General features: G+C 45.2%; 1 protein-coding gene across 1 annotated transcript in view; it reads left to right on the top strand.

Moving 5' to 3' along the window:
* Positions 1–840: 840 nt before the first annotated feature.
* The window catches only part of BASP1 (brain abundant membrane attached signal protein 1), a 55,171-nt gene continuing 28,315 nt past the window's right edge, over positions 841–27,696 (top strand). The window contains exon 1 of the mRNA NM_001320166.1: positions 841–1,038. The gene's annotated coding sequence lies outside the window, so the exon portion shown is untranslated. The remainder of the gene's footprint in view (positions 1,039–27,696) is intronic.

The raw sequence follows: 27,696 nt of genomic DNA, 5'->3' as shown, positions 1-27,696 counted from the left end.
AGGGACGACGCTGCCCAACCCCCCCCAAGGCGGACCTCGGCGGCGTCGCTAGTCCCCAGCCGCGGAGCTCCGGGCTCAGCCCAGCGTGCGAAGGAGCCGCCTCGCCCAGCGCGCCCGGTCCTCGGGGGGGGGGGGGGGGGGGGCGCCGCCCGGACTTGCCTGCCGTTGGCAGCCTCCCTCAACCCCGAGGACCTCTGTCTCGATGGGCTGAGGGGGTTCGGCAGGTCACCCCCAACCTCACTGCCCGTCCAGGTATCGGAATCCCAGGCGGACGTCGCGCGCGAGCGGGATTGGGGTGCTGAGAAGGGTAGCAGGTGGCAGGGGGCGTCATTCACCACCGCCACGCAGCCCCTGAAGTCTGAGCGAGAGCCCGAGCACTTCCTATCCACCCATTCCAAAGGACTGAGAGAGACCGAGAGAGAGAAAAGAGGAGAAGAGAGAGAGAGGTGCCCGCAGACAGCCCCGGCGCGGCGGGGGAGGGGAGGCGGCGCGGGGTGTGGTAGTTGGGGGGGGGGCGCGGCAAAGGAGAGGAGGGTAGGGTAGGGTGAGGGAGGTGGGGAGGGAGTGGGAAGCCCGCGTGCAGGGCAGATGGAGACTGGCGGGAGGGACAGCGGGATGGAGGGGAGGAGAAGGGGAAAGGGGACCACCGGGACGCGGGGAGGGGACGGGGTGGAGGGGAGGTGAGGGGAGGCGGGCGGGGCCCGGGATGGAGGGGAAGGGAGGGGAGGGAGGCGGGCGGGGTACGCGGGAGGAGGGAGGCTGGGCGGGCGGACGCGCCGGGGGAGGGCGCTGGGCAGGAAGGGGAGGGGGAGCGCGAGCGCGAGAAATGCAGAGGCTGCAGCGGCGGCGGCGGCGGCAGTAGCGGCAGCGGCGACGGCGGCGGCGGCAGCGCTCCAACTCGCTCCTCGCTCCGGGCTCCGCCGTCGAGCCGGGGAGAGAGCCTCCGCCAGCGGCCAGGCACCGGCCGGACGACGCCTGCGACCCGGGCCCCTCGGCGGCACCGCGCTCACCCAGGGCCGGCACAGGCACCCAGAGCCGGTAAGGAGGCGCGCCCCGGCGGCCCCGCCGCCCCCGCGGACCCGGGGCGCCGGCAGCCCGGGGGCCTCCGTTCGCCCCCGCCCCACCTCGAGGCCCTTTGTTCTCTCGGCGCCGCGGCCGGGGGCGTGGGGCGCCGCGGGCCTCGTTAGACGGCGCCCAACGCGGGGGACCCTCCGCGAGGTTCCCGTCGCACTTCGGGGCTGTGGGGTGATGGGGGGGCCCCCCGAAGTGGGTGGCTTCAGCCTCTCGCGGGGTGGGAAGGTGCGGGGGTGGCGAGTCTGGTAGACGGGAGATGCGGGGTGGGTAGCGAGCGGGAGCCAGCTGCTCGTGAAGGAGGAAATTGCCTAATGGGAAACCCTCTGAACGCACCGAGTCCCGAGGAGACGGTTTTGTGGGGCGGAAGGGAGCGTATCTGTCATCGGAACCAGTCGCAGCCCGGGAGGGAGCGCTGGGAGAGAGGGGCGCAGCAGCGAAAGATGGAGGGTGGGGGTGGGGTGGGGCGGGAGTAGGGGGAGAAAGAACACGGGGATCTGGTGTGATCCCAAGGAAGGAGGTGGCTCTTTGGTTCAGCAAATGGGTTTCTTTGACCCCGGGGGACTCCTGAATCCTGGCCTGCGGTGGCCAAGGAATGCGAGGTTCACACGACAACGTGCCCGCCGAAGCACCTCTGAGCGGATCAAAGCCCCCCCCGCCTCGGACGTGGCCGAACTGCCTTCCCGCTAACCTGTGGGCCATCTCGGAGCATTTTATATTTTTGCGAGGCTTCGGTGCAGAGATGCCCGGGGCGCCTCGCCTCCACCCTCGCGGCCCGGGCCGGGAGAGTGTGAGCGCGGACCTGACAGCGCGCGGTCCCCCCACGGCCCGGCTGCGCTGTGAGCCGAGGTTTGGGGTTCAGCAGGTCTTGCCGAAAGCGCTAACGCTGAAACCCGACGCCCGGTTCCTGTCTCCGTCCCCACGCCCCCCCTCCCCCTCCCCCGACAAATAAAAAAAAAACTGCGGAGTCCCTGGATGCGACCGCACACACAGCGCGCGGCTACAAACCGCATTCTTTCATGAATATTCATCGAATGCTCGGCTGAGCTCCTTATCTGCTTCCCCAGAGACATTTCCGCCTTGAAACGAACTCCTTGGACAGCCTGTGCCTGTGTAATTTTCACCCTGCTGAAATCAGCACAGCGCTCAGGGGTGCAATTTTAGTGCCTTTGAACGGGGTTGACACACCTCGATCTCCCTCGAGGCCACTACCTCGCGGGTTAAAATCCAACAGTAGCATCGAGGTGGTCGTTTTGCTGTAGGGGTGTGGATCGGCCTCCCCGGGATTCCAGCCAGGGCTAGCAGATCCTTGGTACTGCGGGCAAAATGAATGAATCGGGACTGTAATTACCTATTCCTTTGTCTTGGCCTCGCGCATGCGCCGGAGAGCAGGGTGTGGAGGGCCCCGGCAGCCCCATCTGATCTCTCCATCACCCACCCACCCACTCCCTTCCGAAGCCGAGGAACAAAGGCGTTTGCCCTAAATGTTGCGTGAAATCCTTGGACCCAAATGACAGTTTTTCTTTTATCCCCTCTGTGTGTATGTTTCTTCTTTTCCAGGTTATCTTTCATCTTTTGCTTTCTTAGCGATCTCAGTTGACGAAAAGTAAAGATTATCCTTGGTGATGAGAGCAAACTGTGGATTAAATGTTCTAATGACCGAATACTGCTCTTTTCCTTTCTAGTACTGTCCATTGTTCTCTTTTCTGCAACATATTGCACCGCAGTGATGGTGGCCCTCGATTTGCATCAATTAACCATTTGACAGATTTTTGCTGCTGGTCCTTTCATTAAGGGACATTGGCCTCAAAACTAACAGTGGCTATCTGCCCCTAGTGTCACTACTTGGGAGAAATTAAGACATTCTGGCGTTTATAGGAACAAGATGGCCTACAAAACCCAAGGCAGAGAAAATGGTTACCTTGTCAGAATCCTAACCCTGTGTTTTCTCTTGATTCCTGCCTCATTGTTTTACTAGGGACCCCAAAAGGCCAACCCCACAGAGATGCAGATCACTGATAGGGCAGGAAGAAGGAAGAAGGCTACTGGGGCTGCAGGGGTGAAGATGGTCGATTGAATTCATAACGCTTCCTTTTTTTTTTTTTTTTTTTTTTTTTGGTCAATTTCCAGCAGAAGCCATGATACATATACCTTAGGTGCTGATTTTCTTAAGGATGATGTAATAACCAGATTATGGTCATTTAGATTTCTTTTTGGGCTTCTTTATTCTACCATCCAAAAGGTGACTTATGGATATAAAATAACTAAATACTGTATTTTTGCAATAGCCCGTTATACTTAAAAGAATTTATGTTTAAGTATTCTTAGTACACCCTGATAGGACAGCATGTGGCAGGAAAATGGAAGTCTTCTCTTTTGTTCCTTTTAATAAAAGGATATTGATATTGACCACGTTTAATAGATGAGGGTGTGTGCTTGATAGGCCTGGTACTCTGTCTCTAGTCTTTAGTATTGAGCGGCTTATTATGGTTTAGAGGGCTATCTTTTTTTTTTTTTTTTCCTTTTCTTTTTTCCTTAAGGTTATGTTTTTGAGGGAGAGGTGAGTTAGAATATAGATGGGATTTGATAGCAAGTGTATTCCAGTATGCCCCCAATTCAGTGAGTCATGGGTTTTTCAGCGAGATCATTTTTAAGCTGAATTTGAAAAAATAATCAGTTACCTTATTCTTTTATCCGGCTAGTTTTTTTGGCAGTCCTTAGCAGGTGGAGAAAAGGAGCTAATGGGCCTTTGGACAAAATGCGCCAACAATAACCATATCAGACAGTGGCATTTTTGTCTTTAACTTTGCTCATCCTCTCATTATGCATGCTGGGGAGAACCTTCTCTCCTGCTGGGTCACCCTAATTTGAATGTCCACTGCGAGAGCCCTGAGGGCTTCCACTCTGTCCTTGGAGGCATCTTTCTAATCTTACTGGATTTACCAGAACAAACCATGTTATAGTCTAAGATGTGATGTGTTTGTTCTCTTTGGCTTTTGTGTTTTTGAAAACAAATTCACACTAAGAACAATTTAAAAACCGTTTTTATTCCACGGTCACGATAAGGAGAGTATGAAAAACTTACTACGTTTGGGGGAGATTTGGTCACTGTAAAATGGATGCCTGTGTTATTCACTGTCGTTTTGCAAAAACTTGCAAAATCCAAACCTAATTTTTAAAGCAGTTGAGGTGTCCGGTATATGCACATGTGTATACGCATATACACACACATACACATATACACATATGTATATATATGTACACGTGCTATAAAATAAAATCTTATTAATGATATGAAACTAAACTAGTTTAGTTATTGTACAGTGCTTCATACTGACGTTTGGAAAATGATCCATTTTTGGTCTTTCTAAATACGTAGGTAAAAGGGGGAGCCTAGCTAGTGTCCGAAGAAGCCCATTCCCAGTGCCTAGCAGGGTAAAACTAATGGATTGCATTGAACATCTTAAGTTAAGATGTTCATTTATAGGCTTAAGAACTCACAAGGAGCATTAGTGAACATTAAAAGTTGTAATAAACAATGCTTACTAAATAAAGGATTTGTAAACTTGTTCTGTCTTCTTTTTCTGATCTCTTGTACAATTTGGTTTTGAAAAATATCCCCCAAAGGCCTGTCAACTCTTGTGTGTCAGAAGTAATTGCTTTTGGTGTCTGATTCTGTTGAAAGAAATGCTCTGATTCGCTTGGGCCTTCCTCTTTCTTCCATGTAGTTGACCTGCTCATTTTACACTTTCTTTATCAAAAGGTTAACATCTTCTTCATGATCGTTTTAGCTGGTGAACTGGAAGCCAGGTAACTGTTAAGGGAAAACTGAGTATATAGACAAGTTGAAGTTCTTGGGAAATTGGGTGCAGAATCTCTCATCTCATCAAGTTTTCTCGACTCAACTGGATCCTTTCCATTTATCCCAGTTCTGTAGATAACCCCATACAACATGAACTTTACTCTTTGGCTTAATTATGGTAGATACATAATCAGGAGATAGCTTTGAGGTTGTGAATAGTCAGAATTGTTATTTATTTATTTATTTATTTATTTATTAAGAGAAAATAGTGCATTTTGGGGAGGCTTCCTAAGACACAGCGGAAAGTAACTGGGTTTGAAAAATCTCTAGACACTGGTTAAACCACTGGGGGCAAATTATTCAAGCCTCTCTGAATTTCACTTTCTTCAACTGTGAAATTGGGATAATAATTCTTATTTTTCTTGCCACAATAAGGGCCACACGTAAGTCTGAAAAGCGCACAGGCACGGTGGCTGGCTCTTTGTGGCTTCTTGACCTCTCAGTCTGCAGTTTCAACACAGTTAATTAACATCCCTAATTAATTTCTGTATATTGAGCTGTATTTTTGTTCCATGCTGATTAATCAAGACCTGAGGGGTTCAGTGTATTCAGTTAGAAATTGGATATTTCAATTTCAAACTTGCTCAAATATCATAATTCCCAGCTACTGTCTTCATACATGTACATATTTGAGATTTAATGAGACCCTGGGAATTTGCCCCAAAGTGGATTGAATTAAGCCAGGGTAGCCACGCTCATTGAATTTCCCATGGCTGCTTATATAACTCAAGAGGTGGCATTTAAATTCTTTTGAGAAAATACAGGGGTAGTTCTAAAACCACAGAAGCTCCCAGCCAGCCAAAGGAAGGTTTTTCCTAAATACCGTTCCCTACACCACTATTAAAGACAGACATCTAGGTAAGTGTCCTATGAGAAAATTGTCCAGCGAACCTTATCAAGAGTAAGAGGTGACCACATAGAATCAAATTCTTACCAGGATACAGTTAAAGTGTAAATATGAGAAGACACAAGCCTTGACATTGATTAAACCGCATTCTGTCTTTCCCTCTGGAAGTCGGGAATGGGGTGGCATGGACACAGAGACTCATAGTGCCTTTTCCTTCTTCTGCAACCTGAGAACTTAAATAGCTTTAAAAATCAGGCTTTCCAAAGGCAGTAGAGAGTTTTTTGACTTGCCAAGGCCGTTGGTGAGGGGAGGTTTGCAAGTGGGCAGGTTTCAAAGTCTAGGAATAAATTCCTGAAAGCTTTAGAGATTTAGAAATAGAAACCATCTGCAAGCACAAACAGGGGCCCAGGGCATAAGGAAACCTCTCAAGATAATAGAGAAAAATGGTGTTTAGTGGGGCAGGCAGAGCATTTACACAATATTTCCTTCTTATCACTTAAACATTTTGTGAACTTGTTTCTGGATTGACTTTTCCCCTTCATTTTAGAAAGGACTGGGTTTCACTGGTGTGTTTTTTAAACTTCTCTTTGAAATAAATAGATTTCAGCCATTGTTTGTACCTTGTGTAGGGACTATGGTATTTAGAAAAGCATGATTTGGAGGGCGAGGTGTGGTAGATTTGGACTTCGGGGCCAGATTCCCTGGCTGAAGAATCTTGCCTCAACCGTTTTACGAGCTGTGTGGCCTTTGGCAAATTGCTTCGCTTCTGTGCCTCAATCTCTAAAGTGGGGATTACAATCTAGAGTTTTTGTAAGGATTAAGTGAAATTGTCAGACACTTACAACACGGCCTCACATATTCTGCATGTCTTTTTTTAAAATCCGTTTTATTTATTTATTTAGATAGCATGAGTGGGGGAGGAAGGCAGTGAGAGAGAGAGAGAGAGAGAGAGAGAGAGAGAGAGAGAGAATCTCAAGCAGGCTCCACACTGTCATTGCACAGCCCCAGCGTGGCTCGAACTCAGGAACTGTGAGGTCATGACCTGAGCTGAAATCAAGAGTCGGGCACTTAACCAACTCAGCCACCGAGGCGCTTCTGCAAGTCTTTGTAAAGCACATTCACCATAAAGTGGTGAAAGAACCAGGTTTCTTTACTTCATGCCCTGTGTTAGTGACTTACACGCTTGTTTCAAAGAGGCCATCATCGCAAAACAAGCTGACGGTGGCGCCTTGGACAGGAGTTGGTAGAACACAGAAATACGTGGTTTAGAAACATCCTCCAGGTTGGGGCGCCTGGGTGGCTCAGTCGGTTAAGCGTCCGACTTCGGCTCAGGTCACGATCTCGCGGTCCATGAGTTTGAGCCCCGCGTCGGGCTCTGGGCTGATGGCTCAGAGCCTGGAGCCTGCTTCCGATTCTGTGTTTCCCTCTCTCTCTGCCCCTCCCCCGTTCATGCTGTGTCTCTCTCTGTCTCAAAAATAAATAAACGTTAAAAAAAAAAAAAAAAAAAAGAAACATCCTCCAGGTATAGCTATGATACCTTGAACATGTTGCCAGGACACTTAACTGGTTTCAAAAGCCCAGAGTGGGTAAATCAACACAACCCCAGCCTCCACAACTGGTATTAAAATGGGGGGGGGGGGGGGAAAGAAAGTCCTTGGGATTTCAGAGACCTTCAGAGAAAGGCTTACTCTTTTGATATGTTCAGATCAGGGCAAAACTATCACCTGGGGAATAGACATAATTCATTCAGATTCCTGAAGGCACGCGGTTTTGTTGTGTCCTGAATCAAGACGCCTTCGTTTGCAGTTGAAAGGAGCGTCTTAATCATTGGTACTAAGATTAGTATAAACCAATCTCGATATTTAAAATTCTAAGGTATACACTTAACCACATCCCCACCACCCCGTTGCCAGGAGTAAAACCGAAGCTTCAATTATGCGGGACTGTAAAGGTATTGTTACCTGTTGACCAAATTATGTAATTATCCCCGTAGACACCTTAGTCAGCCTGGCTTCTTAAAAACAAAAAAGGAAGTTCTTTGGAGTTTCAGATATTTGGGTTTGATGGGTCGGTCCTAGATTCAGTTTGAACCTTTTAGGCATTTAATTCAGAGATCTGCCCAAGGTGATTTGTGTTTTACCTTCTGGAGACTGAGTTTTGCTGTTGGGTGAAGGTAAAGTCATTTCCATTTTGGTTAAATCCTTTTCTAAATAGCTTTTTTTTTTTTTTTTTTTTTTTTAACAGCTTTTTGAATCTTACGGATTTAGGAGGGAAATTATATTTTACTTTACCAAGAGGTTTTGGATATGGGTGTTGTAGCTTTTGAAAACTTGCCTCTGTGAAGGCTTGTTTTGATTTGTTTTGGTTTAATTTAGAGACGCTACAGGATGAGATTGAACATTTGTGAATATTTCTTGTACATCCTATACTCTAACTGAATTTTATCCCCTCAGACAAATTGTAGGATGCATTTTGCCTATGAATAAATGAAAAGTGGAGGGTTGAATCATACACATAAGATTGCAGAGCTAGGGACACCTGGGTGGCTCAGTCGGTTGAACAGCCGATTTTCGGTGCCGGTCCTATGTCACAGTTCATGAGTTCGAGCCCTGAATGGGGCTCTCTGCTGTCAGTGCGGGGCCCGCTTCGGATCCTCTGTCCCCCTCTCTCCCCTCTCTCCCACTCATGCTCTCTCTCAAAAATAAATAAACATTAAAAAAGAAAAAAGATTATAGAGCTAATAGGAAGTCCTATATTCCAAATCCACGTCTGATGACCCTGTTCTGCTGTCCAGCACTACACTGTATTTCCCATAAGCCTTGGCCATTTTATCTTATGTCCAATGGACATGGGATAACATGGGTAGCCTTCCAACATATTAATATCTTCAGTGTTCATATAGAGAGAGTTGTACTAAGTTCTTCAATGAAAAGTTGTTTATCATAGAGATACAATGTGGAATAAATGTTTTAATCAGTAATGCCTTAAGCGATCTGTAGATTAGAAGTGCTTCTTATCCTAGTGAATATGGACTGATATCCTCAAGCCATCCTTTTCGAGGGGGTGGGGAAGGGGGAGGAGGGGGAGGGGGATGGCAACTGGCCCTAATGAGGGCTCTAAATGAATGTGGCTTTGGTTGGCCCCTTCACTTTCCTCATTGCCCTTCACAAGTGAAAGTAATCACTCAGATGCCTTACCTGTAATCCTACCTTCGTGGTACTAATCAGCGATGCTACTCGACCCCCTTCCTGCTGTGTTGTCGGTTGCCTGATTAGAGACAAACTCAAGTCCTAACGTTGCCAACCCATTTTCATTCTGCCTCCAGGCAGGATTCATTTACAGAAAATTGGTGGCTGCTTTTAAATACCATCCTGACCACAACCTCAGTCTTCTGTAAATAACTTGTGTCATTCCAACAGAAGGTTTGAAAGCTCATGACCAAACACACTTATTTTGGAACTCGAGAGGATCTTAGAAAAGTCAGTGGCTTACTCAAGGTCTCATGAGCTGGTTAGTGGCCGAGTGGAAAACCAGGTTATTTCCCAATAAAGCCTCACTCCTGCCGCCTCTTCCTTATGTGGAATTGAGTCAAACTCTTACTCAATGTCTGCAACTTAAATTCCTGCCATGCTTTTAACCTGGTGCCATTTTGTGAAAATGTGCTCTGCATCCTGTATGTCTCTCGCTGCTGCCCTCGCTCCCCTCCTCTGCAGAAGGAACCTCTTCCGCCTTCGACAGACCACGTGAGCCCCTTGTCTTCAGGTACCCCTGCTTTCTCCACGTGCCATCTTTCCCCCTCAACTTCTCTCTCTTCTTGCATTATGGGACGTGACTTCCTTCACATGCCAAAGCATTTATGGCATGCATTAAAAGAACTTTACTCATAAAATGAAATGTTGGTGTCGTATCTGCGTTTTCCTCCTGAAATGAGCAGTGGTGCAGGGTTGGGGGTATTTTGTTTCCTTTGAGGAGAAAGCCAGTTGGCTCTGCACTAATTTGGGGGCTGCAGAGCGAGTGGAACAGTCAAGCATTGTGCGCTAGGAAGACTCACTCAGGAGTCTCTTGGAAGCTCCAGGGAGCAGTGCTGTGGAGAACGGATGGACAGCAGCCTTCATGCTGATTACTAGTGTTATCTGGCTTATTGGTTTGAGAGCTGCATAAAGCAGGAGGTTTCATCTTTTTTCTTTAGAATCACCATTAACAGTGTTTGGGCCGATTTAGAGGATTTCAAAGCGCGGCAAGTTTCTGCAGCAGTCATTGAAAGTGGAATGTAATTAAGTACTGAGGTTGTGAAAACACTTTGGCCAGACTTGAAAACTTATTTGAGCAGTGTAAATGGTGTATGTGCGTTTGCACGCGGAGAAACCAGTAAGCTTAGTTTTGGCGAGATACGGTTTTCATTTCATATTTAAAATGATCTATTTGGACATTTCAGTAAGTGGAGAATGAGCCTGATGAGTTTATGTTTCTCCAGGGGAGCCTGCAGTAAATAAGTGACTCCACAGTTTTTCGACGGCTTTTAATTCTTACAGTTCTGTAGGTCAGAAACCTGGTCCTCAAATAAATCCAAATTAAAATTTCTTCTTGAAGGTTATGAAGAGATAGATGGTAGAGAACAGCCTTTCCTGGTTGAGCTTTCTAAATTACAAGTTTCCTGGGTTGCTTGGCAAAGTGATTTTGATTACCTGTTGACAGGTCTTTAAACCACCATTGCCACAGAGACTAATTCAACAGCCAAGTTAAGCAGTAACAAATCTAATTGGGGGAAATAATGTATCAAAAAGGAAAGCAACAGCAACCAGGTAGCAACTGTAAGAACATCACTATTTCTTAAGGATGTTTAGAAGAAAGGTCTTGTGTCTTTGTACTGTCATAAGCTTCTCTGAGCTTGTCCTGAAAACAGTAGGGGCTGGAGGAATGTTTGCTGTCTTTGACCTTTACCTATGTTCTCAGCTGTGTCAGTACAGATTAACAGCGTCTGTATTTGTCTCAGGCATATTTGAGATGATTATGGGAAAGAACAATCTAGAGAAATCCGTGATCTGTAGGTGGGAAGGGGGGAGATCGCTTTCTTTCCTCCTTTATCCTGCATTTATTTCATCAGGAAGGTAGGATAAGGTGACGGGACCACTTGGGAATTTACTGAAGACATAATATGGTTAAGTAAGGTGGTCTGGAATCTCTGAATGACCCATTTTCCTAAGGAAAAAAAGAAAGAATCTCAGCAATTGGTGGTGACAATAGCTCCTGGGGCTTCTCGTGATCTCCTAACCTCAGTGAATAACACCCTGTTGACTGGAGGTTTACTGAAGCACCCAGGGTTTCCTCAGTAACCCTGGTGATCTTTTGTTGAGACCTCAAGACTTGAATTCCCAGGGCTCACCCAACTGGACTTTGGAAACCTCGTTCTAGAATTTCCAGTGTTTGGTTTTCGGACAAATAGTAACAGGTGTTTGTAGCAATATTCGCCACCGGGTTGTTAATACGTGATTAGGAATGGTTTCCCAGGTGTGTGTTTCTTCATGTGACTCACATCTGAATGTTCCTCTTCTCCCTCATCCAATCCAATGGCTGACTAATGAACGGAAAGTCTCGCTGAAGGTCTCCTGGGTGCAAGAGTCAAAAACTTGGCTCGCTCCATTCCCTTTCACCCTTTTGATTCTAACTAGTTTTGTTTCTATCAGGCAGAGAGCTTAGGTTTGATTTCATCTGTCCTAAAGTCTCCTGGGTGGTGGTCATCTTAGGAGACCCCAACTGGCCACCACGAAGAGAGAAGTAACTATACAGTGGAATTATAACCCATGATTTCACTAAGGTAAGAGTGGTAGTTTTAAGTGGAATAAACTCAGTGGGAAAAGAGTTCTCTTGAATATTGCTAAGATCTCACATTCAACTTTCTACTAATTCTGGGTGCAGCGGATGTAACAAAAGGTGATTTTTTTTAAAAAAAGTGTATCTAAATGTCAGTAGGCTTCACATTGCCCCCCCCCCCGTCACCGAAACAACCCTGTTGATGATCCCTTCCTGCTTACAAGCTATCACTTTGGTGCACTTTGAACTTTAGTGCAGCGAATAGTAACACAGTCTCTGACTGTATCCTTGCTTCCAGCAACAAATACTACAACAGGGTTAAGGAGAACAGGTAATCGTTCAAGGGAGCGGTTGGCAAATCAGGACAAATGGACTCGTGCCTCCCCTTTAACTTGCCTTCTTCAGTCCAGGAACTACTATTTGCAGTCCCCTTGCTTGTATTGATCCCCATTGGCTGGGCTTTCGGCCTAGTGAGGTAGCCAAGAATCTCAGATAAAGGGCAAAGGAGTCCAGAATGATGTAATATTGCAAAAAAATGTTGCTGCTGTTTCTAAGGGGAGTCAAAAAAGCTCAAGCCAGTTTTGAGCAGGGCATGATTCCTATTGGAAGAGGGTGTAACCTGGGGGAGATAGATCTGTAAAACCCAACCCAAACCCTTAGGGCATTTAGACAGTGTTCGCATCAGCTGCACGGAGCGTGGCAAACCCAGCAGGCCCTGGCATGTTAGCCACTGTTTGCATAGTTTACCTGGCAGAGAAATGACCCAACTGCTGACACAAATGTTTTAGAACACCGGAAGGCACCGTGGTTAGTGCGAGGTTTAATTGGCATTTGCATCTAAATCTGATACTGAGAACATATTGAACTATCTCCCTACCTAATTAAACAGTCCAATCTTGAGGGCGTGGGGGTGGCACTTGTGGGCAGTGGCGTTAACTTGTTAAATCTTGCAGTTTGTAAAGTGCTTCCGAAAAGGAGGCCATGACTGTACTTGGAGTTTCTGTACGGTCGTTTGGCAGCCATGTTTCTGGTTGGAGAGAGGGGAACACCACTCCTTTCTGTTTCTGGGAGTGTCTGGATTCCCCTTGTACAAAAAGTACGCGAAACTGTCTTGTAGGTCAACGGTCAGTGACCTCTTGTCCTTGAGCCCCGCTGCTTCCTCCTAGTGTCGGGGGGAGGGGAATAGTGCATGAGAGGAGGAAGAGAAGGGACAGGACAGGTGGGGAAACAAATGTGTAGTAATAGAAGCGGTGGAAGACACCAATGCCTTGTTCCCGTCTTGGTCTGCTCGGGCTGCCATTACACAATACCGCGGACTCCATGGCTTTAACAACAGAAATTGATTTTCTCGTAACTATGGAGGCTCGAAGGATAAGACCAACTATGGAGGCTCGAAGGCATGTTTGGTTACTTCTGAAGTCTCTCCTTGGCTTGCAGATAGCCAGCCACCTTCTTGCTGTGTCCTCATGTGGTCTCGTATCTGTGCACACAGCCATCCCTGACGTCTCTTCCTGATCTGTAAGCACAAGGTCCACCCTAATGGCCTCATTTTCATATAATGACCCCTTTAAGGGCCCCGTCTCCGAACATAGTCACGTTTTCAGGTACTGGAGGTCAGGGCTTTAACGTGTGCATTTTGTGGGAACACAACTCGTCCCCTAACAACTCATGCTTGATGTTAGGAAAGGTGGTTTATAGTGAGGAACTTTGGAAAGTCCTGGGCAAAAAGGTTTTTCACTTGTCCCTGCCCCCAAGAAGAGAGTGGAGAGAATCAATGGTACTTGAGCCCCTGGCTTGGTCCCCACCAATCCACGTGGGGCAAACATAAGTGCCTCCATTTGATATGAGATGCAGAGAAGTTAATTTCCCCAGGATTCACATCACTGGAAACGATCAAGCCTGGTATGAGATTCAGAGTCAGGTTTCTGTGGCTCCCTTGTACGGGGGATGGCCAAGAGTGCGTGCAGGTACTATTCCCTCTGTTGTACTCATGACGGACACGGGTACGAGAGGCCTTGGAATTCCTCTCAACACAGTCTCTAGGCAGTTGCCGTCCACCAGTAAGCATCAATACGTGGTGAAGCCCGGTTTTCATTCTAGCATTATATTCTGTTTCTTTCCCTCTGCCCGAAGGCTTTCCCATTTGGGTAGCCACATACCCAAATATTACAAGACCGTGAACAAAGGGAGTGAGAGAAAGATTTACTTAGTGAGTACGGTGTGAAGAACTAGCTAGTGTCGAGTAGGTGAAGACAGAGTTATTTTCCGAAGGCCCTCTTTAAAATCTGCCAATCCTGAGGGCGCCTGGGTGGCTCTGTCAGTTGAGCATCCAACTCTCGATTTTGGCTCAGGTCCTGAGCCCAGCATTGTGGGATCAAGCTCCTCATCAGGCTCCAGGCTGAGCACGGAGCCTGGTTGGGACTCTCTCTCCCTCTGCCCCTCCCATGATCTACCCCCCCCCCCCCCCCCACTTTATAAAATCTACCAACAGTGGCAATGGCAGAGACCTTGTTCTAGACGAAAGAGTAGACGGGATGCCTAGGCTAGTTGAAAATCCCCCACTAGCATCAAAGCTTATTGGTAGGAATTCACCACACACAGTGTCACCAAGGGGCAGGTTTTGATGGATGGAGACCTTAGGAGATGGGAGTTTTAACAAAGGCAAGTGTGGGCGGGGCCATTAGAGTTTTGCTGGAAAGTTTGCCTTATAGTGGGACGCTGGGGAATGGAAAGTAGCAAGTGTCAGGAATCATATGACATCTTTGATGACTGCAGACATCAAGCCTAATACATTTCGGGGTCTCTCCAAGCAATAAAACAAGTAGTGATACTTAAGGGATTTTCTTGAGGGGCATTTTCAACACATGTGCCTGTGGGTATATGCCTATGCTTAACGCTTTTGAGAGACTCTTTCTAAAAAACCAATTTTGCAACTTTTGAGGGTGTCCCATCAAGTAGTTCAACTACCGCCTTTTCTGTTTCAACTTTCAGGTCACGTCATGTTGTGTTAACGGCAGCAATAAAATATTACCTCGTTGATCCACCACTAAATTGAGTATAACAGTTCAGTTTTACTACACCAGATAAACCACAGGTCCTAAAATAATTGAGAGTTGGTACTATTTAATATTTTTATAAAGGATTATAAGTGGTAAATTACTTTCTGCATAAAATTGCTGTAAGTAATAGAATTTTTAATTTTAATACGGAACATCTATTTTCTTTTTTTTAAATTTTTTTTAACATGTATTCATTTTTGAAAGGCAGAGAGAGAGACAGAGTGCGAATGGGGGAGGGGCAGAGAGAGAGGGAGACACAGAAACAGAAGCAGGCTCCAGATTCTGAGCTGTCAGCACAGAGCCCGATGCAGGGCTCGAACTCACGGACTGCGAGATCATGACCTGAGCCGAAGTTGGCCACTTAACCAACTGAGCCACGCAGGCGTCCCTATGCAACATTTATTTTCAAGCTAATGTCCACGGTTTGCATTTAGTGGCTCACTTTCTTGGTCAGCATCACCTTTTTCCACTCATTCTGGAAAACTGGGCTCTTTCTGGTGACCGGTGTACCTTGTCGTTATCTCACTATGTTCATCGCCCTCTACTCTAAGCCATGAACCTCATAGAAGCTTCTATCCCTCTCCTTGATTACCGCCCTAATACTCTTGTATATCTGAGCATGACATCCCTCTGCCTAAGACTTTATATCATGATTTTCTGGTCCACCGACAATAAAATATGAAAATCCTACTGATCTGCAAGTTCCTGCCCTAGTTTCCCGTTTAAACTCCTTCGTCCTCTCTCATCTACCCTCTGTTCTCCAGCCACATGGCCCGCCTTTCCGTTCTCTTAGTGCTGTGTGCAGGCCCTGGCCTGCTGTTCCTTCTGCCTGGAATATACTTTCTCCCACCGCCCAAGTAGTCTTCAGTTACCACTTTCACAGAGATGCCTTTCCTGTCTGTCCCCACACCTCTTGCAGCCCTTAGCATTTTTGTATTTTTGCATTTATCAAAACTGAGGGCATTATTTCATGTTTCCACCCCTCTAGATGAAAAGACCAGAAGGCGGGAGTGTACTGGTTTTGTTGACCCATACCAGTGCTCTGTGACAGTTCTGATACATAACCTAGCCCTCCGCATTTGTGCAGTGGACGAGGTTGCCTACCGTACATTATATGGAGGGCCCGTGTCTTCTGAAAATCACCTTTGGTAGTTGAAATGACTTCCATTTATGGACACTGTAAATTTCCCCTCATCTGTTGTGCTTACTATGAAGATGAATATCTGATGAACTCCAATTAGTGTAATTATTCTGTTTCCAGGCAGTAACTTTAGTAGTAATTGTTCTAAAGCCCTGAGACATTACGAATAATTAGTCCTAATGGCTTATGCATCTAAGCTTCCTCCCTAGGTAGAGCCTCCGAGGAAGAATGAAACTGTGTTATTTGTGGGAAACAAATAGTATTCTGTTATGGAATCTTTTCAGAAATAAACCACAGTGAGTGGAAGCTGGGGCTCATTACAGGTACATTTCTCATCCCTTCCTCCAAGTCACTGAATATCGAGGGTTTGCAGTGGATCCATCATTATTGAACAGCTTGACTAATCCATTTTCATAACCGCCTTTGGGAAGTGTCATGTGTTAGGCCCCCAGAGGAGCGTGCAGTTTTAAATCTTTACACATTAGTTGATGATAACAAATAAAAATGAGTTTAGCCCTGGTTCTGTGCTGTAACCACTCATTCTAACGCGTGCATTCCGCCAAGCCAGGAACTTGCTTCATTCATCATTGGATGTCAGTTTCTAGCTCAGAACCTGTGGTCCAGTAAAGGGCCGGATGCACAGACGGGCATGTTTCAGGGCCATAAGGCATATGCCAGAATGTTAATTTATTTTACCTTCACGTCCAGGAACCAGCTGGCAAAGAACCTTTAGCCAACATCATGGTGTTTCCTTTAGGGGTTGGGGGTACACAATTAAGACAGCATTTGTGATTTACTCCCCCTCTCTCCTCATTTCATACACTCCTCGATGGCCAGCGTTCAACTGTCACTGTCTCCTCCCTGAGCGTCATGCTTTACTTTGAACTGAGATGGTTAGAGAGTTAAAAACCCTCCTGTCAAGTCTGAGATCTCTCACGGATCTGTGTCTAGTTTCCTAAAACTGACTCTTCTTCATGGGACTCTCACTAAATTAAAAGACAACGTTTGTAGTTTTTTATAACGACGCAAAATGGATTTCCAAAGCAAACTGTATTTAGGGAACAATGATGCAGGGTTTCAGGCAACTATCTGACAATACAATTTGCTCATTCTAAAAATGTTCCTAGATATTGATATTTTACTTGCAAAATTTTTATTGTAATAGGTTTTTTTCTAACATATTAAAAGTGTAGTTACCGTTGAGTTGATGACTGTCTTTGTTGCCTACATTTGTGAGCTGAGCTGGGAGAGGAGACGTATCACCTACATGATTTACACCCTAAACACTTAATACTTATACTATGAGATCAGTATTTCATCTTGAAATTATCTCATTTTAAACTTATGTTTTTGAGAGAGAGAGAGAGAGCGCGCGAGCTCGTATGCATGCAGCGGAGGGGCAGAGAGAGGGAGAGGGAGGGAGAGAGAGAGAGAGAGAGAAAGAATCAGAAGCAAGTTCCAAGCTCAGTGTGGAGCCCATCGCAGGGCTGGATCCCATGACCCTGAGATCATGACCTGAGCTGAAATCCAGAGTCGGATGCTTAACCCACTGAGCCACCCAGGTGCCCCAAAAATGGTCTCATTTTAAATAAATTCAGGTTATGGATCAGCCAGCAGCATTGTCTGCAGCTGTGAGCTCCTCCCCGTAACGCCCCTCACCCCTGCGTACAGAACGGCACTCCTTGTCCATCTAAAGGAGCCAGCCATCAGGGAAAGGGAGAGGACAGCTCTAGCTCATAGGGTCGAGCCAGTTTGATTTAAATCGGTTAGCAGACCAGAAAGAGCAGGGCCAACTCTTTGCGGGTACTTTTTTATCTGATGCACACTGTTAAGTCTCCCTAACTTCACGTTCTCTTGGGAAGCCCAGGCCAGGTTGCAGGTTCTGTCCTTGGAATATGTAATTAGCTGGAATGACAGCGTAGGGATGGTGGGGCAGGAATTCACGACACAGACTGGATGATCGATACGCCTTTTGATGTGTATTTCCAAGCAGTTTACTAGATGATATTTTTCATCCTGTATTTTTTCTTAAACCCTCTGATGTGTGACCCGCGTGAAGGAAGTCAGCAGTAGTGCTGTAGATGTTTGGATTCCATCAAGTCTTTGAACTCCAGGGAACATGCATGTGGCCCTCAGTCTTCTGCTGTTGTGGGTATAGGCCTCGCCTCCCCCTCTTCAGTTGTGAAGATTGTCCTATTTCTGTTTTATAAATATGTTACTGGGGCAGATGCACATGATGTACCCTCACATATTTGCAGCCAGAAGTAAAAAAAAAGAAGAAAACAATGCAGCTAAAAGATATAGCTAATGCTTTTGCGATGAATTTATCCTTTATTTAATTTTTTTTTAATGGCTGTTTATTTTTGAAGGAGAGAGAGAGAGAGAGAGAGAGAGAGAGAGAGAGAGAGACAGCAGGAGTGGGGGAGGGGCAGAAGGAGAGAGAGACACACACAGAATCCGAAGCAGGCTACGGACACAGAGCCCAACGTGGGGCTCGAACTCCCAAACCGTGAGACCGTGACCTGAGTGGAGGCCGGACACTCAACCGACTGAGCCACCCAGGCGCCCCAAGACCAAGCTTTTTAACGGCAGTCCAGATGAGCAGCCCGTGTGGGATTTTTCAGCTCTGTCAAATGCAACGTGGGAAAAGGCAAAACCACATTAAACTCTTGCAGGATTAATGTTTGTTTATTGGATGAGCTGGGAGATGCAAAGACCGGTTTCCTTCCTTTAAGGAGCTCACAGTTGATGAAGGCAAAGAGGTGCACCAGTAATTAGAATGAGACAAGTGTTGGTCTGTAGATGTGGGGGGTAGAGACACTGGCCAGAAGATAGCCATTAAATTAACTACACGGATGAATCATTACTTTTTAAAAAAATATTTATTTATTTATTTATTTATTTATTTATTTATTTATTTATGAGAGAGAGAGAGAGAGAGAGAGAGAGAGAGAATGAGAATGAGAATGTGCTGTCAGCACAGCCCAATGTGGGCCTTGAACCCATGAACCCTGGGATCATGACTTGAGCCAAAATCAAAAGTCGGACGCTTAACTTGACTGAGCCACCCAGGCACCCCTCGGTCATTACTTCTGTCCTTTCTCTGTCCTACTGTATGTCACTTGACCCACCTCCTTCACCTGACCACACCACGTGAGATATTCTGGGCTCAATTGGTTACCATTTAACGAGTTATGTGACTATCACTTTTGAGAATATGAATTTCGGGATTGATTTTGTTTCATTTAAAGTTCTTAATTACCAGATAGAGAAGACGTTCAGATATCTTACATTCCCATCAAAAACAAAGTACTTTAAGGATTAAAAATGGAAGGAAAAGCCTTCCAAAAATAGTTCTTAAAACACAGGAAGAATATACTTTATATCTCTAGCATACGGTCACTGAAGGACCTCTTGGGGAAATGTCCCCAGCAGGTGCCCTCTCCTGCCAGCCTTGCAGCAGGGACAGGATAGTCCTCTTGAGAGAATGAGGGAAGGACTACTGTTGCTCCCACGTTCAAGATTCTAAGAAAAACTCACGCTGGTTCGTAGGACCCAGCAAATCTGTATTCTGGTGATGCTAACTTCTTGAATCCAGAGTATAAGTGCTGTTTGTCCTTCGTTCCAGAGAGAGATGTGATCTCTAGGAACACAAGTTGGGGGGGGGGGGGGACCGCATCGAAAATGACTCTGAAATTACATGTGGCATATGATGAAAAGGGGTATCTCTACACAAAGAAAACCTTTTGTTTTGATAACATCTACTTTGGAAAATGTTAATTTCCAGAGTTTCTTCGTGGATTGGGTAAGTTTGCAGTGCTGTTCACATCAGATCATTTTTCCGTTAATGTTTTGTTATAAGAATGATATTTCCCTCCATATCTAGGCCCTTTTGCCCTAATGTGTTGCTTTCTCTTGACTCCTAAGTTGCCAATAGTTTACAGAAGTAGCTGAGACTCTTGAACGTGATTTTTTTTTTTTTTTTTTATATCTTAACAAACGTAGGGCAACCAAACGTAGGTTGGTAACCAATTATTTTCTCATTCCTCGAGCCTTTAGTTTCCAGTCTGATTTTTACTACCTTGTAATCTCTAATGGCTGATTGACAAGTGATTATTTCTCAACTTCACAGGACGTGGGAGCCCTGTCTGCTTACTTGTGGTTTTCCTAGAGCTTCAGACAGTAGGTGGTCCAGAGTATTTCCTCCATGTGAATCAATGTATTAATCCTTGGGATTATTCTGCCTTGGGGAAGAAAAGCAAAAATGACTTCTTATGACTCCTGAATATACTCTGAAATAGATTCTGTCTTACAGGTTTAATTTTCATGTCATTATTAAAAAAAAAAAATAATAGGAATTAAAGATTTATATTAAGTCTTCACAGACTCCGATATGTAAAAGTTGAGTAGTAGTTCAAATGTGGTGAATAATGCATACTTTTAATTAGATCATATTTTAAGAAAAATCCGTAACACCCCATCTTGATATAAATAAATCACAATTCTGTGAATCAGAAAAACTGCTGTGTTACATGTAGTTCCCCTGAAATCTTCAAAAGCTGAAATTTTTCTGTGTACCTTGAAAGTTTGTTCATGGAATCTCCCAGCCCACACTGCAGTAAACACCCAAGTATTCTGCATCGGAAGTGTTGTAACAAAGACTGATAAGGCTGTCTGATTACGGACACGAAGAACCTTCCGTGAGCTCATCTGGAAGGGTTTTCTGAATTAAAACTAAAGGTCTTAACATTGGTGACTTGGATAGCTTTCGTTATGGAGAAGGAAAACTGCCGAAGCCTGTGGTTGAACTTGCGGACGTCACAGGTGTGGACCTGGGGGAAGGAAGTATTTCAGTGAGGATTCTGTCACTTAACTCTTGCGAGGTGTCCCCTGGTGTTACTTTCTAAAGTCAGCATGCGTGTCTCCAAACCCATGCACAACACGATGTGTGTGTGAGAAGAGACTGTTCAGTTACGTAAATGCTTATTTGTGGGGGGTCCTTGTCTTTGCAGTTGGGTGCTTCCGTTGACACTTTATTTGGTTTTTGACTTAAAATTTTTTTGTGATTATACGTATTCTATGGTCTAGGTGCCTTTCTTTTTTCTCTTTATTGAAATCTTTTTTTTTTTTTTTTTTTTTTTTAAATAACAGCACCGGACTTTTCCTTCTCCATAAAATCTTAACATTCATTTGGTTCTTCTCCATGTTCCAACTTTCTTATACAGGAAAAGTGATCACTGTTTTCAAACAACTTGATTTACCTAGCTGGCTCTCCAGGTTTTTATGGAAGCCAAAATAAAACTTCAAAGCAACCGAAGACGCTGGAGCCTCCCATCTTTCCCTTTCAACTAACACCTACCGATGTTTCTCTTGGGAATAATTTGATGTTTATTTGATGAAACGTGTGGTTAGGTGTTAATGGACATGAATGTCAGGCTTCAGAACGGTGCGCAGAAACCTTTTAAGATTCTGTGTTGAGCATTTGATGCTCTGTGGTCAGGGGTTTCTATGGCACCCTTGAAAGCGAGGAGTTAAAAATGCCTGCCTGGGCCCCACGTGGTCTCCTCGGAATGTGCCGGCGGGGAGTCACAGCCATTTCCTATCCGACCTCGGCTCACCTTTTCCTCTTCGCCCCTGCCATCTCTCTGCCTGCCTCACACTGTCTCCAGTTTGTCATCCTCTTTTCTAGCACCAGGAACTGTTGGCCATTTCTGATGAATATCTGAAGTGTGGCATACACGATATTGCGATGGAAACGTGACTCATTATGAACTGCATTCAAATATTGCTGTGACAGTGACTTCTCGAAGAGTATGTGGAAATTTCTGTTGGAGCGTAAACTCTTCATCACCAGCTTTCTGTTGGACTTCGGTTATCTTTGGTAAACTTTTAAGTATGTTTCCGCTGAAATGAGGACTGTCCAGTTCTGATAAATGCCTAGGAAAGGAGGACTGGGTTTGGTGCTTGCTCTCTTAGCCATAGAAGAAGCCGAGGAAGAGGAACCTGGGTGGCTCAGTCAGTTACGTGTCTGACTCTTGGTTTCAGCTCAGGTCATGATCGCACGGTTTGTCCATTTGAGCCCTGCGTCGGGTGCCATAACTGACGTTGTGGAGCCTGCTTGGGATTCTCTCTCTCTCCCTCTCTCTCTCTGCCCTTACCCCACTTGTGCCCATTCTCTCTTCAAAAATAAACTTAAAAAAAAATTTTTTTTTAAAAGAAGCCAGTGAAGTTGGCTTCATCCAACAGAATATACAAATGTGTTGGTGGATAAAACCATGCAACCCCTTACCCGGGTAACCCATCGATACTTGTCTGAATATCACACATTGCCTTTAGCTCTTTCCGGAAGAAGGTATGGCATGCATGATAAGTCCTCTCATTTTCTCTTGATAAACGATTTTTGAAGCCACCAAATTCAGGGTCCACATAGATAGGTCAGTGTTGGTACATGTAACAGAAGGCCGTATATTTGGTGATAGCTGTTGACCCCACACGCCTCTTGGGATGGGCATTGGTGTCCCGAAGGGCATGTTAAGACAGCCCAGGCTATCCATCTAAATTATAGCTTCATTTGTCTCCCTTCCAAGGCCTTGCGACGCAAGGCTGATCCTCATTAAGGCCCTGTTAGGATTGCAGATATGTGTGGCATATTTGCATCTTATAATGTCCTTTTATGGTTGAAAATACAACCTTCAATCAGGGAGACAAAACTGTTTTAGTCTGGGTTCCCCCTGAATCTGTGAATTGGTACTTGTTCAGAATCCGTTTTACTGGCAACCAGAGCGGGCGAGGGCCGGAGAGAGCGGGAGACACGGAATCCGACGCAGGCTCCAGGCTCTGAGGCAGGGCTCGAACCCACGACCTGTGAGATCTGACCTGAGCCAAAGTCGGATGCTTAACCAACTGAGCCAGCCAGGCGCCCCACGATTCATTTTTTCAGTGGTTATTTTGCAACATTTTATAATCTCTTTTGATTACAGTATAATAAAATGAAGCCTACGGAACACAGGAGGTAGCATGTGCCAAGCCTTACAAAGACTGACATTCTAAGGTAGAGCAGCCTAACGAGGGAGGTACTGTTGTCATCCCATTGTACAAATGATGGAATTTTGACACAGAGAAATAAGTAAGAGATCATGCGGCCAGTGTGACTTCGCCCTTCTTGGTCTATATTCCGTGCTTTCCTAGTCGGTAGAAAAACTTTGCTGCTTCCGATTTGGGTAACTTTAATTTGACTTCTTTAAGTAAGTGCCGTACATTAGCTGCCGTCGTTGGCAATGAGCTAGATTCCGAGGCTCTCATAGGTTTATCCCGGAAGTGGGGCAGCCATCGCTGTGCCTGTGAACCCCCTGAGGGCCACTGGTGTCCCAGGCACCCCCTCTCCTGGTCCCTGTGACTGCATCATGAAAGGGTGTCATGATAGATGCACCTGGACTTAAATCCTCATTTCACACCTTATTTATGTCCACATTGGCTGGATCCAGTTCCTCCAACCTTCTTTGCTTCCATTCCTTTTGTGTCTAATTTGACATGAAGGAGGTCTGCTTCTCGTTATTGTAAGGATCAGCCAGGCAGGGAACACACCTGAAGAAGGAAGGGGTGGTGGGAATGCAAGGTGGTGCAGCCACTCTGGAAAACAGGATGGAGGTGCCTCAAAAAACTAAAACTAGAACTACCCTACGACCCAGCAATTGCACCACTAGTCATTTATCCACGGGATACAGGTGTGCTGTTTCGAAGGGGCACACGCACCCCCATGTTTATGGCAGCACGATCAACAGTAGCCAAAGTATGGAAAGAGCCCAAATGTCCATGGATGGATGAATGGATAAAGAAGATGTGGTATATATACACAACGGAGTATTACTCGGCAATCAAAAAGAATGGAATCTTGCCATTTGCAACTACGTGGATGGAACTGGGAGGGTATGATGCTACGCAAAATTCGTCAGTCAGAGAAAGACAAAAATCATATGACTTCACTCCTATGAGGACTTTGAGAGACAAAACAGATGAACATAAGGGAAGGGAAACAAAAAATAACATAAAACCAGGGAGGGGGACAAAACAGAAGAGACTCTTAAATATGGAGAACAAACTGAGGGTTGCTGGAGGGGTTGGGGGAGGGGGGATGGGCTAAATGGGTGAGGGGCACTAAGGAATCTGCTCCTGAAATCATTGTTGCACTAGATGCTAACTAATTTGGCTGTAAATTTTAAAAAATAAAAAATAAAATAAAAAGTTACAGAGAAGGAGGGAGGCAAACCCTAAGAGACTCCTAAGGACTGAGAACAAACTAAGGGCAGATGGGGGTGAGGGAGAGGGGAAAGTGAGTGTGGGCAGGGAGGAGGGCACTTGTTGGGATGAGCCCTGGTGTGGTATGGAGGCCAATTTGACAATAAATTATATTTTAAAAAACTAAAAAAAAGAAAAAAGAAGGAAGGGGTGGTCTTTTCCATCATTCCCTTCCCTGTCTTATCTAGATCTTCATTTCCTTAGAGCATTTTTGACAAATTGTAATTATTTGGTGTGTGACTCTGTAACTCTTAACTATCTCCCTTATTGGCTTATGGCAGCTTTGTGCTACCAGCCCCCAGGCGTTCTCTGCCTGGCTCTGTTTCCAGCGTCCTGCACCTTGTATCTCTTCAAGGAATATTCATCTACTGCCAACCGAAAACCAAGCAGTAGAGCTCTTGCCAGAACGTTCATCAGGCACCTATTCTCCAGTGCAGTATGTGCTGGGGACGATGCGAAATCAGCTAGAGTTCGTTCTTTGCAAATATATATTGACACCATAAACTGTAAAAACAGGGTTCAAGATTTCTAATTGAAATTTGAGGTTCTCAAATAGTAGAATATCGGTTCCTACTCTGTGGGAATCTACATGTTAAATATTGCCAATATATGCCTTCTTGATAAGCATATGTACATTACTGGGGCGCCTGGGTGGCTCAGTCAGTTAAGCGTCCAACTTCGGCTCAGGTCATGATCTCACAGCTTGTGGGTTCGAGCCCCGTGTCAGGCTCTGTGCTGACAGCTCGGAGCCTGGAGCCTGCTTGCGGTTCTGTGTCTCCCTCTCTTTCTGCCCCTCCCCCACTCACACTCTGTCTCTCTCTCTCTCTCTCTCTCTCTCTCTCTCTCTCTCAAAAATAAATCAACATTAAAAAAGATTGAGAATATGTACATTACACATTCCCAGGGTCTGCAGGACAGAATAATTAGGTGGAAGGTTGGTCCATCATCGTGTGTGTGTGTGTGTGTGTGTGTGTGTGTTTAACTAGTAATTTAATTCGTGATAATATATAATTGGATTTATGCTTATGAGTCATCTGCTTTAACTTCAGAGCACATTTGGTAGAGCTGTCGCGACTGTTTGCTTTGTGTGTATAGGTGAAAATTGTACTGAGCTTTCAATGTGAATAAAATGTAAGAGGGTCGTCATGTTGGGAGAACACATTCTGGCTTGGGAGTACATTATCCACGAATACCTGGGGACCTGTGTTGTAGTTAGTAACTCTTGCCACGCGGGGGTCCGACATCGAATCCTGGGGCTTGCCTCTTCAACCCCTATTTTAGGGAGGTGGGAAGTCAAGGTAGAAGGACTCCGAGTTACCTGCACAGACACTACGATCGAATGCACCGTCAGATCCTAAAGTGAGATTTTAACCTAAGTACAGCTTAGTGGAAATACGTCATTGGATATATTTTTGCGCCGAAGTACATTGAAGGTACCTTAATTACAGTTTTTTTCAAACATACTTAAGTGCCAATGTTGAAATAAGACATTTTCCCCTGTGGTGGCTATCAGATTCATTTTGTTAAGTTTTTTTCACATTTAATATTTAAAAAATGCTAAAGTTATTTTACAGTTAAACTTTAGTTTTCAAAACATTGTGTTTTGCTCTCACTTTGAAGATAAAGCGTCTTTTGTCATTGTTGATGCTATTTCTTCTCCCTGGAGTTTTTCCATTAATACCGTCTGGCCTCCCTATTCTATTCTCATTGTTAAGAGACATTGCATAAGTGCTACATTTAAATGTTAGATATATGATGTTTTGTGTATACATCTATACAAATCTATAAATACCACTTTGCCTCTATGAGTAATTCCATTGTTTTGGTAAACATTCTCACCTCAGCGATTTAATGTATGGAATTCTGAGATTGATGATAAAAAAACTGTAATTTTATAGGCTTTTAGAAATTACTAGGCACTGCACAGAAAGTTACGTCACTTTTTTCTCTTTCTTTCTCTCTCTAGGTAGAGAATCTCCTCAGTCTTTACTATTAGAAAAACACAGAGAAAACTTGCTGGGGTGGGAAAGACAAAAATAAAGAAAAGGGTGAGGGAAGGAAAAAAAAGGAGAGAAATTAATTGTGTAGGGTAGCTCAGCCAGCATCAGGATGGATTATTTGGAAGCGGCAGGATTCAGAGTGATGGGCGTATGATGCTCAAGCTTGTGTGTTTGCTTTCGTAGAGTCAAAACGTAAAACTGGGAAGTGTAGTGAATTAGGATAGGTTGAATTGTATCAGTGAAATGTGTGGATAGAGAAATAAATGTCAAGAAGAGTCTTTTAAAAAAGGAAGGGGATACAGGTTTTCTAAAATCTTTCTAGAATTCTTGGAGAGGGCTTCATAGTAGAGTCCCATTGTACTCAAAGGTATTTGGAGAGGGTCTTTCAGCCAGAAATGATGGCCACAACTTGTCCCAGCTTTGAGAATTGGCTTCAGCTCTTCAGAGGACGTTCTCCATTGTGTTGACAAGAATAGAGCCCTCCCCATAAAAGACCTTTGGGAAGCTGGAAATTCTAGATCACAGGGGCCACGACAACCCTGAAAACTAGGTTGAAAACTGAGCCCCCGTGATGGCAGTAGGGGGCCAGTGAGAAAGAGGGGCCTCATTCCCCAATTGGCCATTTCCCCAATTTGCTTTGCAAACCCTTCCATGAGAGATCTTTTTCCTGATCATGGTGTCTCCCCTGCCAGGTAAGTATGAGAGATCTTTTTCAACATTGCATTCTTGCTCCCTCTGGATCTCTGGAGATCTGAACTCTGGCTGTGACCGTTGAGGAGAAGCACCTAATCTTCTATCAGTCATCTTGTATCACCTTATGAAAGTCATTTCAGTGAGTGTTGGGTTCTTCCTCGGATTAAAGTTCTGAACACGAATCTGAGAGGCTTTGACCCAGAGCCCCTCGGACTGAATAGAGTCCATTGGCACTCTGAAAGATGTGGATCCTGACTTCGTACGTATGGCTGAGTGATGATAATGTTTTTATTTGGTGCAGAGGATTAAAAAACCTAAATGTTACTGTGTCTTCAATTCAACGACGGAAGAAGTCCGTTGAATACCGGACTGCCCACTGGATGTGTGTTCCATATGCTTTGGTTTGTCAGTTGTAACTCTTATCTGGAGTGTTCCTTCTTCAAAAGGTACCTGTGGTTGGGAATCAACTTTGACGTGGCCTCTAAAGTTCCTGGCCCAGCACTTAAGCTGGCCTTTGGTGGAATAACTCCTCAGTCAACTTTAAGAAATTGTATCTCTTTCCGTATAAGACAGCGGCAGGGACAGAGTATGTGAGAATGGCTGTCTAAATCCTCTGGCACGTCATATGTCCCAGATTTAACTTAAAAGAATTGGTAGACTTTGTGTTAAAAGAATCAAGGGATAAATGTGCTGCAGAGGATTTGGAAAATATTTAGCATTTTTGTGGTCTCTTTAACAGTGCCCCACTGTTTCCTGGGGCAAGGGCATTAGTGATCAGAGAAATTGTGAATCTCTGCATCTGGGCCACCGTGGAGCTTTCTTAGGCATGGGCTGGCTAGTACCCCGGGGTCATGGGTCTGCCTGTGTCTTGTTCTCAGTTGCTTGTGATTATTTCTGTTCAAACCGATCTGAGATAT

This window comes from Panthera tigris, chromosome A1, assembly GCF_018350195.1.
Source record: "Panthera tigris isolate Pti1 chromosome A1, P.tigris_Pti1_mat1.1, whole genome shotgun sequence".
NCBI lineage: Eukaryota > Metazoa > Chordata > Mammalia > Carnivora > Felidae > Panthera > Panthera tigris.
The sequence above is the reverse complement of the archived record's forward strand: the minus strand, read 5'-3'. Positions and strand labels throughout refer to the sequence as shown.